General features: G+C 40.2%; 2 long non-coding RNA genes and 1 pseudogene across 2 annotated transcripts in view; 1 reads left to right on the top strand and 2 right to left on the bottom strand.

The window, feature by feature from the left end:
• LOC144296526 (uncharacterized) overlaps positions 1-12,136 on the bottom strand; it is a 35,148-nt gene extending 23,012 nt beyond the window's left edge. Inside the window, exons 1-2 of the long non-coding RNA XR_013363624.1 lie at positions 12,066-12,136; positions 9,121-9,217 (exon numbers count right to left, since the gene is read on the bottom strand). This is a non-coding gene — a long non-coding RNA (uncharacterized LOC144296526). The remainder of the gene's footprint in view (positions 1-9,120; positions 9,218-12,065) is intronic.
• Positions 1-17,872, bottom strand: part of LOC144296095 (uncharacterized) — a 218,729-nt gene that overhangs the window by 124,232 nt on the left and 76,625 nt on the right. The window lies entirely within an intron of this gene.
• LOC144296525 (keratin, type I cytoskeletal 18 pseudogene) lies at positions 10,092-11,440 on the top strand (annotated as a pseudogene).

Raw genomic sequence — 17,872 nt, 5'->3', positions numbered from 1 at the left:
CAAAACTATAGAACACTTCTGAAAGAAATTGAGGAAGACACAAAGAGATGGAAAAATATTCCATGCTCATGGATTGGCAGAATTAATATTGTGAAAATGTCAATGTTACCCAGGGCAATATACACGTTTAATGCAATCCCTATCAAAATACCATGGACTTTCTTCAGAGAGTTAGAACAAATTATTTTAAGATTTGTGTGGAATCAGAAAAGACCCCGAATAGCCAGGGGAATTTTAAAAAAGAAAACCATAGCTGGGAGCATCACAATGCCAGATTTCAGGTTGTACTACAAAGCTGTGGTCATCAAGACTGTGTGGTACTGGCACAAAAACAGACACATAGATCAATGGAACAGAATAGAGACCCCAGAAGTGGACCCTGAACTTTATGGTCAACTAATATTCGATAAAGGAGGAAAGACTATCCATTGGAAGAAAGACAGTCTCTTCAATAAATGGTGCTGGGAAAATTGGACATCCACATGCAGAAGAATGAAACTAGACCACTCTCTTTCACCATACACAAAGATAAACTCAAAATGGATGAAAGATCTAAATGTGAGACAAGATTCCATCAAAATCCTAGAGGAGAACACAGGCAACACCCTTTTTGATCTTGGCCATAGTAACTTCTTGCAAGATACATCCACGAAGGCAAAAGAAACAAAAGCAAAAATGAACTATTGGGACTTCATCAAGATAAGAAGCTTTTGCACAGCAAAGGATACAATCAACAAAACTAAAAGACAACCTACAGAATGGGAGAAGATATTTGCAAATGACATATCAGATAAAGGGCTAGTTTCCAAGATCTTTAAAGAACTTATTAAACTCAACAGCAAAGAAACAAACAATCCCATCATGAAATGGGCAAAAGACATGAACAGAAATCTCACAGAGGAAGACATAGACATGGCCAACATGCACATGAGAAAATGCTCTGCATCACTTGCCATCAGGGAAATACAAATCAAAACCACAATGAGATACCACCTCACACCAGTGAGAATGGGGCAAATTAACAAGGCAGGAAACCACAAATGTTGGAGAGGATGCGGAGAAAAGGGAACCCTCTTGCACTGTTGGAGGGAATGTGAACTGGTGCAGCCACTCTGGAAAACTGTGTGGAGGTTCCTCAAAGAGTTAAAAATAGACCTGCCCTACGACCCAGCAATTGCACTGTTGGGGATTTACCCCAAAGATACAAATGCAATGAAACGCCGGGACACCTGCACCCCGATGTTTATAGCAGCAATGGCCACGATAGCCAAACTGTGGAAGGAGCCTCGGTGTCCAACGAAAGATGAATGGGTAAAGAAGATGTGGTTTATGTATACAATGGAATATTACTCAGCTATTAGAAACGACAAATACCCACCATTTGCTTCAACGTGGATGGAACTGGAGGGTATTATGCTGAGTGAAGTAAGTCAGTAGGAGAAGGACAAACATTATATGTTCTCATTCATTTGGGGAATATAAATAATAGTGAAAGGGAATATAAGGGAAGGGAGAAGAAATGTGCGGGAAATATCAGAAAGGGAGACAGAACGTAAAGACTGCTAACTCTGGGAAAGGAACTAGGGGTGGTAGAAGGGGAGGAGGGCGGGGGGTGGGAGTGAATGGGTGACGGGCACTGGGGGTTATTCTGTATGTTAGTAAATTGAACACCAATAAAAAATAAATAAAAAAAAAAGGCACTTTTCGTGTCTCCTTTTGTGACATTATCAACCTTTGATGATTATCATCAAAATTCATTAATTTGTTGGGGGTTGTAAAATAAATGGTGATACTGTAATCCCCATCATTTCATTCTCATGAAATATTTCTCTCATATATTATTTGGTGATTCAGTAGAATCACCAATTCAGTAGAATGAAAGATAGGAATTAGGCTGAATTCTTTCCCTTTACTTATAGTTTTCAAAATAACAAATTAATTCCGTATCATTCTAGAATGATACTGATTATATATATTTTTAAAATTTATTTATTTACTTATTTATTCATGAGAGAGAGAGAGAGAGAGAGATTGGCAGAGACACAGGAGGAGGGAGAAGCAGGCTCCATGCAGGGAGCCCGACTCGGACTTGATCCTGGGTCTCTAGGATCAGGCCCTGGACTGAAGGCAGGCACCAAACTGCTGAGCCACCCAGGGATCCCCCGATTATATTTTTAAATGTATCATTTGAACTTAAAAATTTTTTTTGTATTTCAAGATACACTTTCTAATCTCAAATTATTTCATCTTTGGTCAGTGGGAAGTTCTTCAAATTGCTTCTTATCTTTTTGACATGACCCTATTAGTCTTTTTTTTTTTTAAGATTTTATTTATTTATTCATGAGAGACACAGAGAAAGAGAGAGAGACAGAGACATGGCAGAGGGAGAAGCAGGCTCTACGCAGGGAGCCCAATGTGGGACTCGATCCTGGGACTCCAGGATCACGCCCTGAGCCAAAGGCAAACGCATCTACCACTCAGCCACCCAGGCGTCCCTGACCCTATTAATCTTTGAAGATTCCTTGCTCTTTGGTATATCAAGACATCCTACATGTATTATTTACATTTCATGTTCTGGACCTGGAACCAGCTATTTCTCCAAGAAGCCTTGGTTTCTTTTAGTTGCAAATGGTATTTTAAGACAGCAATATAGGTGCCAGGACATGCTTACTGTTACTGAGTTTTCAACATGTCTTGGCTTGTATTATTAATTGCAGCATAATAAACTCTCCCCAAATCTAGTACTTTAAAGCAACAATAATCTTTTGTTTTCTCACAATTCTGAAATTTGAGCCCAGCTTGCTGTGGACTATTAGTGTAAGCTGGGACATGATGTCAGCTGGAACATCTTTATCAGGCTAGAAGATTACTCACGTGGATAGCAAGTTGGTGTTGCAATCTGGCAGCTCAGCTTGGGCTGTCAGTCAGGTCTCAGTTTTCCCCTGCATGACTTCTCCACTTGGCTAAGTAGAGCTGCTCACAGAATGGCTGCTACATTCTAACAAAGAATATCCCAAGTCCTAGCATTACAAGAAGATAGACCTCAGTGTAAAAGTACTTGTCAAACCTCTGCTTGCACATTACCTGTTCATGTCTCATTAACTGGTCATGGTAAGGAGCCCAGAGTCAGTGCAGGTGGGAACTACACAAAGCAGGATGGTATGCCGTACTGGAGGCCACCATAGTACCAATGTAAACCCAAGCCCTTTCAATGAACAGAGTTTGTGTTCCTTCTAGTTTACTTTAATAATTTTATTGTATTTTTACTTTTTCCTTGAACTCTGTCACATTATTGTTGATTTTTCCATTTTTACTATGTAGTTTTTTACATGTCTTTCATCATCTTCTTGGTGTCTTTTGATTAATTAAAACAAATAAGTTTATAGGGAAGCCTGGGTGGCTCAATGGTTGAGTGTCTGCCTTTGGCTCAGGTTGTGATCCCGGGGTCCTGGGATCGAGTCCTGCATTGAGCTCCCTGTGGGGAGCCTGCTTTTCCCTCTGCCTCTCTCTCCTACTCTCTCTCTCTCTCTCTTTCTCTCTCTGTCTCTTATGAATAAATAAATAAAATCTTTTTAAAAATAAAAAAACATAGTTTATAGTTTTACCTAAGAGAAGTAAGATGGTGTTGGAGTACGAGGATCCTTGGCATGTCTCAATAGACAAACAGAACTAGAAAACTATCAAATGGTCCTAAATATCCCAGAAATTGACCTGAGGACTGACAGAACAAACTGCACAACTAAAGAGAAAAATGGAGTCACATCAAAGAAGGTAGGAAATGCAGAGACCATGGTTTAGGGGAGAAACAGAACACAGATGCTACACAGGGGAGGGAGCTGTGGTCATGGAGAGAGATGAGAGAGAGAAGCACACGGGGGAACATACAAGGGAAATGTTTCCCCAAAGCCATTGGCTTAGAAAATAAGAGGGGCTAAATTTCATGAATTCTTGCAATGTATGGAGTTTAAAGCCTGGGGTTTTAAAGGTCAGTGGGTTTTGCTGGGTTAGAGACTTGAGGACACTATTGTGTTCCTGGAGAGAAGACAGGCAAACGACCCAGTGGCAGAAACAGTGATTTGAAGAATACCTGGTGCACACAATGGGGAGATTTTTCACTCTTCTTCGAGTGTGTCCCTGAGAGGCAGCATTCACAAAGATGCCTCTCCTGGGATAAAAGAGCTGGCTGGTGCCATTGTACTCCCTTGCCCCTCAACGTAAACACAGAGATGCCTGGAGGAAGCAGTGCAGCACCAACACTGGCTGCCTAACTTGCTTACACCGGGCCTGATGCCTCATGCTCTGGCTGGACTATCCTCAGTTAAGCATGCCCCAATCCCCGTGTGGTGGGCCCCTCCCCCAGAAGACCAGCACAAACCCTTGCTTACACCCTGTCTCCCAATCAGTTCTGCAGAGCCTCAGTTCTCACAGAAGTAATATGAGATCTCATTTCACAAGCCGACCAGAGCACAGCTCATTAAAGCTCACCTCATTCAGGCCAAAGACCAGATACTGCCCACTGCAGGCAACCAGGGCCTCTGCAGGCAACTGGCCTGAAGGACAGAGCAGTCAAAACACAACAGCAGAGTGCTTGCTGCACACACCAGAGACAACTCCCCAAAGCACTGGGTGCTGGGCACTACTTGACCTTTTTTTCATAAGGCCATTACTTCCAGGAGCAGGAGACATAACAGGCTTTTCTTTTTTTTTTTTTTTTTTTTTAAAGTGGAATTTTATTTTTTTATGATAGTCACAGAGAGAGAGAGAGAGAGAGAGAGGCAGAGACACAGGCAGAGGGAGAAGCAGGCTCCATGCACCGGGAGCCCGACGTGGGATTCGATCCCGGGTCTCCAGGATCGCGCCCTGGGCCAAAAGCAGGCGCTAAACCGCTGCGCCACCCAGGGATCCCCATAACAGGCTTTTCTAACACAGAGAAGAAGGCAGATACTCAGACAAAATGCCAAGATGGAGGAATTTATCCCAAATGAAAGAACAAGAAAAGGCCACAGAGAGCTAAGTGAAATGATGATAAATAACATGTCTGATGGAGAATTTAAAGCAACAATCATAAGGATACACAATGGACTTGAGAAAAGAAGGCATCAGGGAGACCCTTACCATGGAGATGAAAGAATCAGAGATGAAAAATGCAATAAACAAGATTAGAAACAAGCTTGAGGCAGCAGGCTGGAAGAAGCAGAGAAACAAGAAGACAAAACAATGAAAAATACTGGGAGAGTAAGGTAAGATGGTGGAGGAATAGGGTAATCCTAACCCTGCTACCTCACTGGAACACAGCCAGATAAATATCAAATCATTCCAAGCACTCAAGAAATCAATCAGAAGTCTTAGAGAACAAAGTGCACATCTAAAAACCTGAAAAATGTCCCACAGGAGGTGGGAACCTTGGAGAGTTGATCCATGGGGGAAAGAAGAGTGGGTGCTTCTCAGGGGAGAGAGCCTTGACTAAACAGGGAATAGTGAAATAGAAGGAGGAGAGAGAAAAAAACATGGGGGAAAAAAACCCAGCAAAAACACATGCCAGGGACTGCACAAGAAAACTATTGCTCAAAACCACTGATGGGGGGAAAAGGAGAGGGCTACAATCCTGCCAGTTTTCTATAAACAGCAGAGCCCAGATTCTGAGATGGGAGGTTTGTGACATAGACAGGCTGGGGTCTGGGGAGCTGAATGATGCTCCAGTGGGAGAGCAGAGCTGAGCCACAGCAGCAGGCAGCCTGAAGATTCCCAGGGACACAGGGGAAAAAGCAGTTGCTTGGAGTTCATTTGGAAGAATGATATGGCCTCTCTGTAAGCAAAAGTCTCTGCAGGCACTATCGAGCCTCCCTACCCATTGGGATAGGAGCAAAGACAACATCCCAGGTCTACAAACCCTCATGCGGACTGTGTGTTGCCATTTACCATAGACCGCACATGGTCATGGTACTGTCTTCTGCTACATCAAGACCAGCCACAATGCAGAGAAAGCCTCCCGCAGAGGATCAGAGTAGATTTGTGACTTGGGAGTCTCTGAAGTGTGGGGTTTTGAAACACAGACACACCTTCAATCAAACACAGAGGTGCTGCCTCATTCAGCAGGTGGACAGTTCTGACACAGACAGGATAAGGGCATGGATACCAGGGATACAGGAGGGATCATCATTGTGCATCTGAGGGCTCACTAAAGAGGGATGGTGAGCATTTCCCACTCCAGAGAGATGTGAATAGGAGGTAGACATTTTCTCCCCATACGCAGAAGCTTGAGCCACATCAGTGAGCTGAACAGTGCCACCAAGTGGAGAACAGAGACAGAACACCAAGCTCCACTGTCATCACCTCCTCCTCACCCCCAGCGCCCTGCAGGTACATCTCCTCCAGGGTGATTCCACCTGAGAATCAGAGCAGCGAACCCTCCCCAAGAAGACCAGCACCAAATCCTTCACCCACACCAAGTCCACTAATCATAGAGTGCTGCAAAACGTCAACTCTAGGAGAAACAGGATCTAGCATTCTTTGTTTCTTGTTTGTTTGTTGTTTCTTCCTTTTTTTTTTTTTTGTATTTTGCTTTTATCTTTGTTTTTATCTGTCATTTTTGTTTGTTTAGGTACAGAAAGAGTAATTTTTGTTAGATACAGAAAGCAATTTTTAAATTTCTTTTTATTTTATTCTCTTTTAAAATTTTTATCTTTACCCCTTTTCTTTTGGTCTATGTTTTTTCAAATACTTCTTATAACAAGTAGACCAAAACACAACTAGATCTATCTTCCTTTATGTATTTTATTTTATCTTATTTTATTTTTAATTTTTTTTCAATTGTTCAATTTTTTTTATTTTTATTTTTTCCCTCCAAAATGTCAAGACAGAGGAATTCGCCCAAAAAGAAAGAACAAAAAGAAATGACAGCCAGGGATTTAATCAATGCAGATATAAGTAAGATGTCTGAACTAGAATTTAAAGCAACAATTGAAGGATACTAGTTGGGCTTGAGAAAAGCATAGAAGCCACTAGAGAATCGATTACTGCAGAGATAAAAGAATTAAAATCCAGTCAGACTGAAATTAAAAATGTTATAACTGAGATGGAAAATGCAAACAATAATTAGAGAATACTATGAAAAATTATATGCCAACAAGCTAGGTAATCTGAAAAATGAACAAATTCCTACAAACTTACAAACTACTAAAACTGAAACAGGAAGAAATAGAAAACTTGAAGATCCATAAGCAGCAAAGAAATTGCATCAGTGATTCAAAATCTTCCAACAAACAAAAGTCCTGGACCAGATGGCTTCCCAGGGGAATTCTAACAGACATTTTAAGAACAGACATTAAAGAAGAATATGTGTTCTCAAATTGTTCCGAAGAAGAAGATGAAGAAGAAGAAGAAGAAGAAGAAGAAGAAGAAGAAGAAGAAGAAAGAAGAAGAAGAAGAAGAAGAAGAAGAAGAAGAAGAAGAAGAAGAAGAAGAAAGGAAGGAAGAAAGGAAGACAGAAATGGGAGGAAAACTTACAAACTCTTTCTACGAGTCCAGCATTACATTTCAAACCAAAGACTCACTAAAAAGGAGAGTTACAGCCCAATATCCCTGATAAACATGGATGTAAAAGTTCTGATCAAAATACTAGCAAATTGAAAGAATTTGCTCAAATTCTTTACTAGCAAATTGAAAGAATTTGCTCAAATTCATCAAAAGAATTATTCACCATGATCAAGTGGGATTTATTCCTGGACTGCAGGGGTGGTTCAATATTTACAAATCAATCAATGTGATTTACTGCATTAACTTTTCAAAAGGATAAGAATCATACAGATCCTGTCAATAGATTCAGAAAAAGCGTTGTACAAACTACAGTCTGCTTTCTGGATAAAAACCCTCAACAAAGTAAGGATAGGTGAGATGTATCTCATCATCATAAAAGCCATATGTGAAAGACCCACAGCTAATATCCTCCTCAATGGGGAAAAACTGAGAGCCTTTTCCCTATGGTCAGGAACAAGACAGGGATGTCCACTCTCACCACTACTATTACAACATAGTACTGGAAGACTTAGCATCAGCAATTAGACCACAACAATAAATAAAATGAATCCAAATAGGCAAGGAAGAAGTCAAACTTTCACTATTTGCATATGACATGATACTCTATGTAGAAAACCTGAAAGATTCCACCAAAAAATTATTAGAACTGGGTCACTTGTGTGACTTAGTTGATTGTCTGACTCTTGATCTCAAGATTGTGAGATCAAGCCCCATATTGGGATCTGCACTCAGTGGGGAGTGTCGTTGAGATTTTCTCTCTCTTTTCTTCTCCTCCTCCTCTCCTTAAATGCTCTCTTTTTTTCTCTCTTTCAAATAAATAAAACTTTATTAAAAATTGCTGGAACTAATACATGAATTCAGCAAAGTTGCAAGTTATAAAATAAATGTGCAGAAATTTGTTGCATTTCTATACACCAAAAACAAAGAACAGAAAAAGAAATCAAGGAAGTGATCCCATTTGCAACTGCACCAAAAACAGTAAGATACAAAAGAATAAACTTAATTAAAGAGGTAAAATATCTGTACTCTGAAAACTATAGAAGACTTTTGGAAGAAATTGAAGAGGACATAAAGAAATGGAAAAACATTCCATCCTCATGGATTGAAAGAACAAATATTGTCAAAATACCTGTACTACCCAAAGCAATCTACGCATCTAATTCAATCCCTATCAAAATACTAACAGCATTTGTCACAGAGCTAGAACAAACAATACTAAAATTTATATGGAACCACAAAAGACCCTGCATGGCCAAAGCAATCTTGAAAAATAAAAATAAAACTGGAAGCATCACAATTCTGGATTTCAAGCTATATTCCAAAGCTGTAATCATCAAGACAGTATGGTACTAGCACAAAAATAGACAAATAGATCAATGGAACAGATTAAAGAACCAAGAATTCCACCCACAACCATATGGCCAACTAGTGTTCAACAAAGCAGGAAAGAATATCCAATGGGGGGAAAAGAACGATCTCTTCAACAAATGGTGTGAGGAAAACTGGACAGCAACATGCAAAAGAATGAAACTGGACCACTCTGTTGCACCATATACAAAAATAAATTAAAAATAGATGAAAGACCTGAATGTGAGACAGGAATCCATCAAAATCCTAGAGGAGAACACAGGCAGCAAACTCTTTGATCTTGGCCATAGAAACTTCTTACTAGACACACCACCTGAGGCAAGGGAAGCAAAAGCAAAAATGAACTATTAGGACTTCATCAAGATAAAAAACTTTTGCACACCAAAGGAAATAATCCACAAAACTAAAAGGCAACCTACAGAATGGGAGAAGATATTTGCAAACAACATATTGGCTAAAGGGTTAGTATACAAAATCTATAAAGAACTTATCAAACTCAACACCCAAAAAACAAATGATCCAGTTAAGAAATGGGTAGAAGACATGAATACACACTTTTCCAAAGAAGACTTCCAGATAGCTAACAGGCACGTGAAAAGAGTCTCACCATCACACATCATCATGGAAATACAAATCCATGATAAGATAGTATCTCACACCTGTTGGAACAGCTAAAATAAAAAATATAAGAAACCACAGGTGTTGGTGATAATGTGGAGAAAGAGGAATATGAAGTGGTGCGACCACTCTGGAAAACAGTATGTAGGTTCCTAAAAATGTTAAAAATAGAACTATTATGTGATCCATCAATTGCACTACTAGCTATTTACCCAAAGGAAACAAAAATATGGATTCGAAGAAGTACATGTACCCTGATGCTTATAGCAGCTTTATCAATAGCCAAAGTATTGAAAGAGCCCAAATGTCCATTGACTGATGAATAAATAAAAAAGTGGTAGGTTTATGGAATGGAATATCACTCAGCCATCAAAAAGAATGAAATCCTGCCATTTGCAGTAACATAGATGGAGCTACAGTGTATTGTGCTAAGTGAAATAAGACAGAGAAAGACAAATACTATAGGATATCACTCACATGTAACATTTAAGAAAGAAGACAGATGAATAGGTTCCTGGCCCGAGCCTGAGTCCTAGCCTCCTGAGTCACCCTCTTGCTCTCCGAACAGCATGAGCTTAACCACCTGCTCCACCTTCTCTTCCAACTACCGGTCACTGGGCTCCGTGCAGTTGCCCAGCCACCGGGTCCGACCCATCAGCAGCAGCGCAGCCAGCGTCTATGCAGGCATGGGGGGCTGGGCTCCCGGATCTCTGTATCCCGCTCCACCAGCTTCCGAGGTGGCTGGGGGTCCGGGAGCCCAGCCGTGGGGCTGGCCGGGGGTCTGGCGGGCATAGGGGGCATCCAGGGTGAGAAGGAGACCATGCAAGACCTGAATGACCGCCTGGGCTCCTACCTGGAGAGGGTGAGGAGCCTGGAGGCTGATAAACAGAGACTGGAGATGAAAATCCGGGAACACTTGGAGGAGAAGGGACCCCAGGTCAGAGACAGGGGGAATTACTTCAAGACCATCGAGCACCTGAGGGCTCAGATCTTTGCAAGTGCTATGGACAATGCCCGCATCGTTCTGCAGATTGACAATCCCCGACCCGCTGCTGACGACTTCCGAGTCAAGTATGAGATGGAGCTGGCTATGAGCCAGTCTGTGGAGAGTGACATCCATGGGCTCTGCAAGGTCATTGATGACACCAATGTCACTCGGCTGCAGCTAGAGACAGAGATCGAGGCTCTCAAGGAGGAGCTGCTCTTCATGAAGAAGAATCATGAGGAGGAAGTAAAGGGTCTATAAAACCAAATCGCCACCTCTGGGTTGACGGTGGAGTTGGATGCCCCCAAATCTCAGGACCTCAGCAAGATCAGGCAGATATCCGGGCTCAGTATGAAGAGCAGGCTCAGAAGAACTGGGAGGAGCTGGACAAGTACTGGTCCCAGCAGATCGAGGAGAGCACCACACAGACCTCTGAGTTAGGAGAAGCTGAGATGAACCTCATGGAGCTAAGACATACTGCCCAGTCCTTGGAGATCAATCTGGACTCAATGAGAAACCTGAAGTCCAGCTTGGAGAACAGCCTGAGGGAGGTTGAGACTCACTAGACGATCAGATGCAGCAGCTCAACGGGGTCCTGCTGCACCTGGAGTCAGAACTGTCCCAGACCCGGGCAGAGGGGCAGTGCCAGGCCCAGGAGTATGAGGCCTTGCTGAATGTAAGGGTCAAGCTGGAGGCTGAGATTGCCACCTACCGTCACCTGTTGGAAGACTGGGAGGACTTCAATCTTACTGACGCCCTGGACAAGAGAAACTCCTTGCAGACCATCCAGAAGACCACCACCAGCAAGATCATGGACGGCAAAGTGGTGTCTGAGACCAACAACACCAAAATTCTGAGGCGTTGAGGCAGCAAAACAGGGTATCCTTTGAGGAGCAGGAGGCCAATAAAAGGTTCAGAGGTAAAAAAAAAAAAAAAAAAAAGAAAAAGAAAGAAAAGAAAACTGATGAACACATGGCAAAAGGGGGGGAGGGGAAGGAGAGAAGGAAATAAACCAATAAGATACTCATAATGATAGAGAACAAACTGATGGTTGAGGGAGGGATGTGCGGGTGAGGGGGGGATGAGCTAGATGGGTGAAAGGTATTGAGGACACTTGTTGTGATGAGTACTGAGTGGTATATGTAAGTGATAAGTGAATTCTACTCCAGAAACCAATATTGCACTATATTAACTAAATAAAACTGTAATTAAAAAAAAAAAAGAAAAAGAATGAAGTTGAACAGAAAAGAGACAGAAGATTATACAATGAAGAACAGACTTAGGGAACTGAGTGATTCCATCAAACATAATAAAACTCATATGATAGGAGGCCCAAAGAAGAAGATAGAGAGAAGAGGGCAGAAAATTTATTTGAGGAAATCATAACTGAAAACCTCCCTAAGCTGGGGAAGGAAACATATCCAGATGCAATAGGCACAGAGACCTCCCATCAATATCAACAAAAACAGGCCAACACCCAAATTTTGTAAATAAATTGGCAAAATATAGTGATAAAGAAAAAAATCTTAAAAGCAAAACCGAAAAATTGTTAACTTACAAGGAAAGATCCATAAGGCTAGCTGGAGACTTCTCAACAGAATCTTGGCACAGAAAGGTGTGGTATGATATACTCAATGTGCTGAATGGGAAAAATCTGCAGCCATAAATACTCTATCCAGCAAGCTTATTATTCAGAATAGAAGCAGATAGACAAGTTTCCCAAACAAACAAAAACTTAAGGGGTGTGAATGTTACCACCCCTGCAAGAAATAGTAAAGAGGACTGTTTGAGTGCAAAGCAGAGACCAAAAGTGACAAGGACAAGAAAGGTTCTGAAAAAATCTCCAGAAACAAGAAAACAAGTGATAAAATGGAAATTAATATATATATATCTATCGATAATTACTCTGAATGTATCTGGACTAAACATTCCAACAAAAGACATGTGTCAATGGATACAAAAACAAGACCCATCTATATGTTGACATTTTAGACCTAAGACACCTGCAGATTGAAACTAAGGGGATGAACAAATATTTATCACGCAAGTGAATATCAAAGAAAGCCAGAGTACTGATACTTAAAACAGACAAACTAAAATTTACTTATTTATTTTATTTTATTTTATTTATTTATTCATGAGAGAGACACACACAGAGAGGCAGAGACATAGGTAGAGGGGGAAGCAGGCTCCATGCAGGGAGCCCGATGTGGGACTTGATCCCAGGACTCCAGGATCATGCCCTGAGCCAAAGCCAGATGCTCAACCGCTGAGCCACCCAGGCATCCCACAAACTAAAACTTAAAATGAAGTCTATAAGAATAGATAAAAAGGATGTAATATCATAATAAAGGACACAATCCATTAAGGAGATCTAACAACTGTAAATATTTATGCACCCAGTATGGGAGCACCCAGATATTTTTTAAAAATAGTAATACACATAAAGGATCTAATTGGTAATAATAAAATAGTGGTAGGAGAATTTAATGACCCCACTTACATCAATGGGCAGATCATCTGAACAGAAAATAAATAAGGAAACAATGGCTGTGAATGACGCCCTGGAACAGATGGACTTAATAGATATATTCAGAACATTCTATTCTAAAACAGCAGAATACACATTCTTTTCAAATGCACATGGGACATTCTCCAGAATAGATCATGTATTAGGTCACAAATCAGGCATCAACAAATATAAGAACACTGAGATGATATCATGCTTCTTTCCTGACCACACACACAAACAAATGAAATTAGAAGTCAACCACAAGAAAAAATTTGGAAAGACCACAAATACATGGAAGTTGAATACATGCTTCTAAGAATGAATGGCTCAGCAAGGAAATCAAAGAACAAATAAAAAAAAAATACATGAAAACAAAGATCCAAAACTTTGGGATGTAGGAAAAGTGGTCCTATGAGGAAAGTATATAGCCATATAGGCCTACCTCAAGAAGCAAGTAAAATCTCAAATACACAACCTAACCTTACACGTAAAGGAGCTAGAAAAAGAACAATAAACAAAGCTTACAGCCAGCAGAAGGGAAGAAGTAATAATGATGGGAGCCGAAATAAGTGATACAGAAACTAAAAACAATCAAAAAACCAAAAAACCCCACAATAGAACAGATCAGTGAACCAATGGCCCTGGTTCTTTGAAAAAATAAATAAAATTAATAACCCCTAGACAGAGTTATCAAAGAGAAAAGAGAAAGGATTCAAATAAATAAAATTTAAAAATGAGAGAAAAAATAACCAACACCACAGAAATATAAACAATTATAAGAGAATATTATGAAAAAATATATACTAACAAACTAGCAATCTGGAAGAAATGGACAAATTCCTAGAAACATATACACTACCAAAAGTGAAATAGGAAGAAATAGAAAATTTGAGGAGATTCTCTCTCTCTCTCTCTCTCTTTGTGTCTCTCATGAATAAATAAATAAAATCTTTAAAAGAAAGGGCAGCCCGGGTGGCTTAGCGGTTTAGCGCCGACTTCAGTCCAGGGTGTGATCCTGGAGACCCGCCAGGATCAAGTCCCACGTCAGGCTCCCTGTATGGAGCCTGCTTCTCTCTCTGCCTGTGTCTCTGCCTCTTTCTCTCTGTCTCAATCTCTGTCTCTCATAAATAAATAAATAAATAAATAAATAAATAAATAAATAAATAAATAAATCTTTAAAAAATTAAAAAAAATTTAAAGAGACCCATAACCAGCAAAGAGATTGAATCAATAATCAAAAATCTTCCAACAAACAGAAGTCTAGGACCAGAGGGCTTCACAGAGGAATTCTACCAAACATTCAAAGAAAAGTTAATACCTATTCTTCTCAAACTGTTCCAAAAAATATAAATGGAAGAAAAACCTCCAGATTCATTCTATGAGTCCAGCATTACCCTGATCCCCAAGCCAGACAAAGACACTACTAAAAAAGGGAATTACTGGCCAATATCCCTGCTGAACATGGATGCAAAAATTCTCAACAAACCCAAAAGCAAATCAAATCCAACAGTACATTAAAAGAATCATCACCATGAAGTGGAATTTATTGCTCGGCTGCAAATTTGGTTCAATATTTGCTAATCAATCAATGTGATACATCACATTAATAAAAAGATAAGAACCATAAGTTCCTCTCCCTAGATACAGAAAAAGCATTTGACAGAGTACAACATTCATTCATGGTAAAAACCGTCAAAGAGGGATCCCTGGGTGGCGCAGCGGTTTGGCGCCTGCCTTTGGCCCAGGGCGCGATCCTGGAGACCCGGGATCGAATCCCACATCGGGCTCCCTGCATGGAGCCTGCTTCTCCCTCTGCCTATGTCTCTGCCTCTCTCTCTCTCTCTGTGTGACTATCATGAATAAATAAATAAAATCTTTAAAAATAAAAAAAAAAAAAAATAAAAAAAAAAAACCGTCAAAGAAGTTGGAATAGAGGGAATTTACCTGAATATAAAGAAGCCGTGTACAAAAAAACCCCACATCTAATTTCATCTTCAATGCGGAACAACTGAGATCTTTTCCTTTATGGTCAGGAACAATACAAGGATGTCCACTGTTGCCACTATTATTTAAAATAGTGCTGAACATCCTAGCCTCAGGACTCAGACAGCAAAAAGAAATACAAAGCATCCATACAGGCACGGAGGAAGTAAAACTTTCACTCTTTCCAGTTGACATACTACTCTATATAGAAAATCCGAAAGACTCCACCAAAAAACTGAAACATGATTCAGTAAAGTCACATAGTACAAATTCAATGTACAGAAACCTGTTGCATTTCTACACACTAATAATAAAGCAGCAGAAAAATCAGGTCATGATCTCAGTGTCCTCAGATTGAACTCTGCGTTGGACTTTCTGCTCAGCAGGGAATCTGCTTCTCCCCCTTACTCTCTGTGTTCTCCCTTTCTTACATACATACATTACAAACATACATAAATATCTTTAAAAAAAAAGGTAGCAGTCACAGTGCTCAGTAATGAGTAACTCTTTCTATAGCCAAAGATAAAAGGTTTATAGACCAAATTTGCAAAGGGGAGGGGTACTTTAGGGTTACAATGGGAAGATGTGGAAGGTTCAGTCGAGCCTTTTAATGCTCATGAAAATAGTTCGTCATTAGGGCAGCTGAATTCACAGGTAACTCCTTTAGAGGGGCATTGATGGCAGCTATATTTTCTGGAGACTCTGCTTTAGTCTGAAAAGTGACATTCAAATAAGATTTCTTTCTTCAACTAATTTAAGTCAGATGTTTTTAGTTTATAATAATTTTTATACCAACTTTGGAGGAGTCCCCACAAAGGTCAGTGGCAGCCATCAGGAAAAGCCAGCATACAATCCAGGGCCCCACCCCAATTCCATGAGGATGAGTACTCATACTGGGAAGGGGTGAGAAGAAGCTTTGCAGAAGAGAATTACCGACACACAGAGAGAGAGAATAAAAAAATTTACATAGATTAGATTGCTACTAACTGGAAAAATAACATTTGTGTTTCTTCAGTCATTGGTAAAATGATAGCTTCAGAACAAATAAGCAACAACAGAAAATAAATGTGCAAGCAGAAAGAGGAGTCCCCAGAAAAAGAAAGATAAGAGCTTTCATGACACAAGAGAAGTCTTTTTAGGCGCCCAGCTATTTCCCATGATTTAGGCCTTCCTCACCTGCTGTTTTGCTTGAGCACTTTTCTTATAGAACTTCCAGCAGGTGTTAGAACAAACAAATGCAACATCCTCAGGAGTTAAGGATTTTTAACAGAACAAAGGGAATACAAAAACAGTCTCTACCAGGGCAGGAAATAATAGCTTAACCATATCCGTGACAATAAATCAATGGTAAAACTTCAGTACGGTTTCGAGAGCAAAGATTAATTTAACACCTGTTCTTGAGTTGTTTTTGCAGGATTGAAACCAAATCTCTTAAGAGTAATGGGGTTAAAACTGTCACCAGCAAGACTCCCATTGATCCTCCTTCACAGGAATGTTAACTTTGTCTTTTAGAGGCAAACAACAGGAAAGGCTCCAATGGCCTAAACTAGTTTGAGCTGGACCCACATCTACACCTATAGACCATGGAGTGTCTGACAATTGCCTCTACCTTGATATAATGTTAAAATCCACCCAAGGAAGAGCACACATCTCATAACATTACATACAATGTGCACATAAGCATGTTTCCTTAAGACACAAGCATGACTCTAGGTCCACCTCTACATATCATGACAATGCTCCAGTTTTTGAATATTCATCCTGGCTCTAAATAAAAGGAGCCCACTCACCCCTGCTGTAGGAGTCATGGCTTTGGAAATTATTTCCTGCCATCTCCTTATTTGCTGCAAATAAAGTTTCCTTTGTGTGACAACTCCACCTGGTGTGGTCTCTATCTGTAACTAACTAAGGAGCAAATTCATGTTCAGCTACAAAGGGATTTATACTTTTTCCTGAAGCATATGTGAATTCTTGTGAGAAATTTCTATCCTTTCCTGCATCGCAGATCCTTTAGAGTTGGTGAGGAACATGGACATTTCCTAAAGTAATTCTTTAAAAACTTAAAAAATCATACTCTGTCCTAATCTGAGACTTGTAAAGCTTTCACACATCTACCAGAGCTGCTGGGAGTCACAGGGTGTGGGGGAGACAGAGACTGGGAATCAATGCTAGATGATTTCTGGAATAATTAAAAATTTCCAAAACAATTTACAAAGTACTAAAGTATACTTTTGTTAGTTAATCTGTGTGTAACTGTATCTAATTAGAATTATTACTAGAAAGCAGCAGCTAACATAGTTTTATAGTCCCTGGGAAACTTGAAACCATGAAATCACTATGTTAGCCTCCACACACTGCTTCTGGTTCTCAGTATACCTTAGGTAGGTTCAGATCAAACCTTCTCCTCCCTCTTTTTCTCTTTCTGACAAAGTCAAATGTGCTAAAACAACAAAGTCCCTAGTGTCCTACTGGAAGCCACTGCATTTATGTGAGGAATAGAATGTACGTGTGGAAAAATAGAAACAATCACAGTCAGAGGAGCCAGCTATTCCTTGGCCTAAGAAACAAACATTAATTAAAAATGACTGCCTTAGCCTTTCAATGTTTATGAAGTGAAAAATATTATGATGCGACTTGCATTGGCTATCTCTCTTAGAAACTGATCAAGTCACTTATTGTAGACTGGCAATGAAGAAGAGTGTTTGAACAGTAAAATTCCAAGTGGGTGTGGGGGGGAGCTGGCTAGAGGAAGGTCACTTTTGGGCAAATTCTTTCTCATAATTCCTGGCTGTGATTTGCATGTGACTACAGCTGGCTCTAAAGCAATGTGTGGGTTTGGCATTGGGGAGTTCCCTGTAGAATTATTTCTA

This window comes from Canis aureus, chromosome 24 (assembly GCF_053574225.1).
Source record: "Canis aureus isolate CA01 chromosome 24, VMU_Caureus_v.1.0, whole genome shotgun sequence".
Classification (NCBI taxonomy): domain Eukaryota; kingdom Metazoa; phylum Chordata; class Mammalia; order Carnivora; family Canidae; genus Canis; species Canis aureus.
The sequence above is the reverse complement of the archived record's forward strand: the minus strand, read 5'-3'. Positions and strand labels throughout refer to the sequence as shown.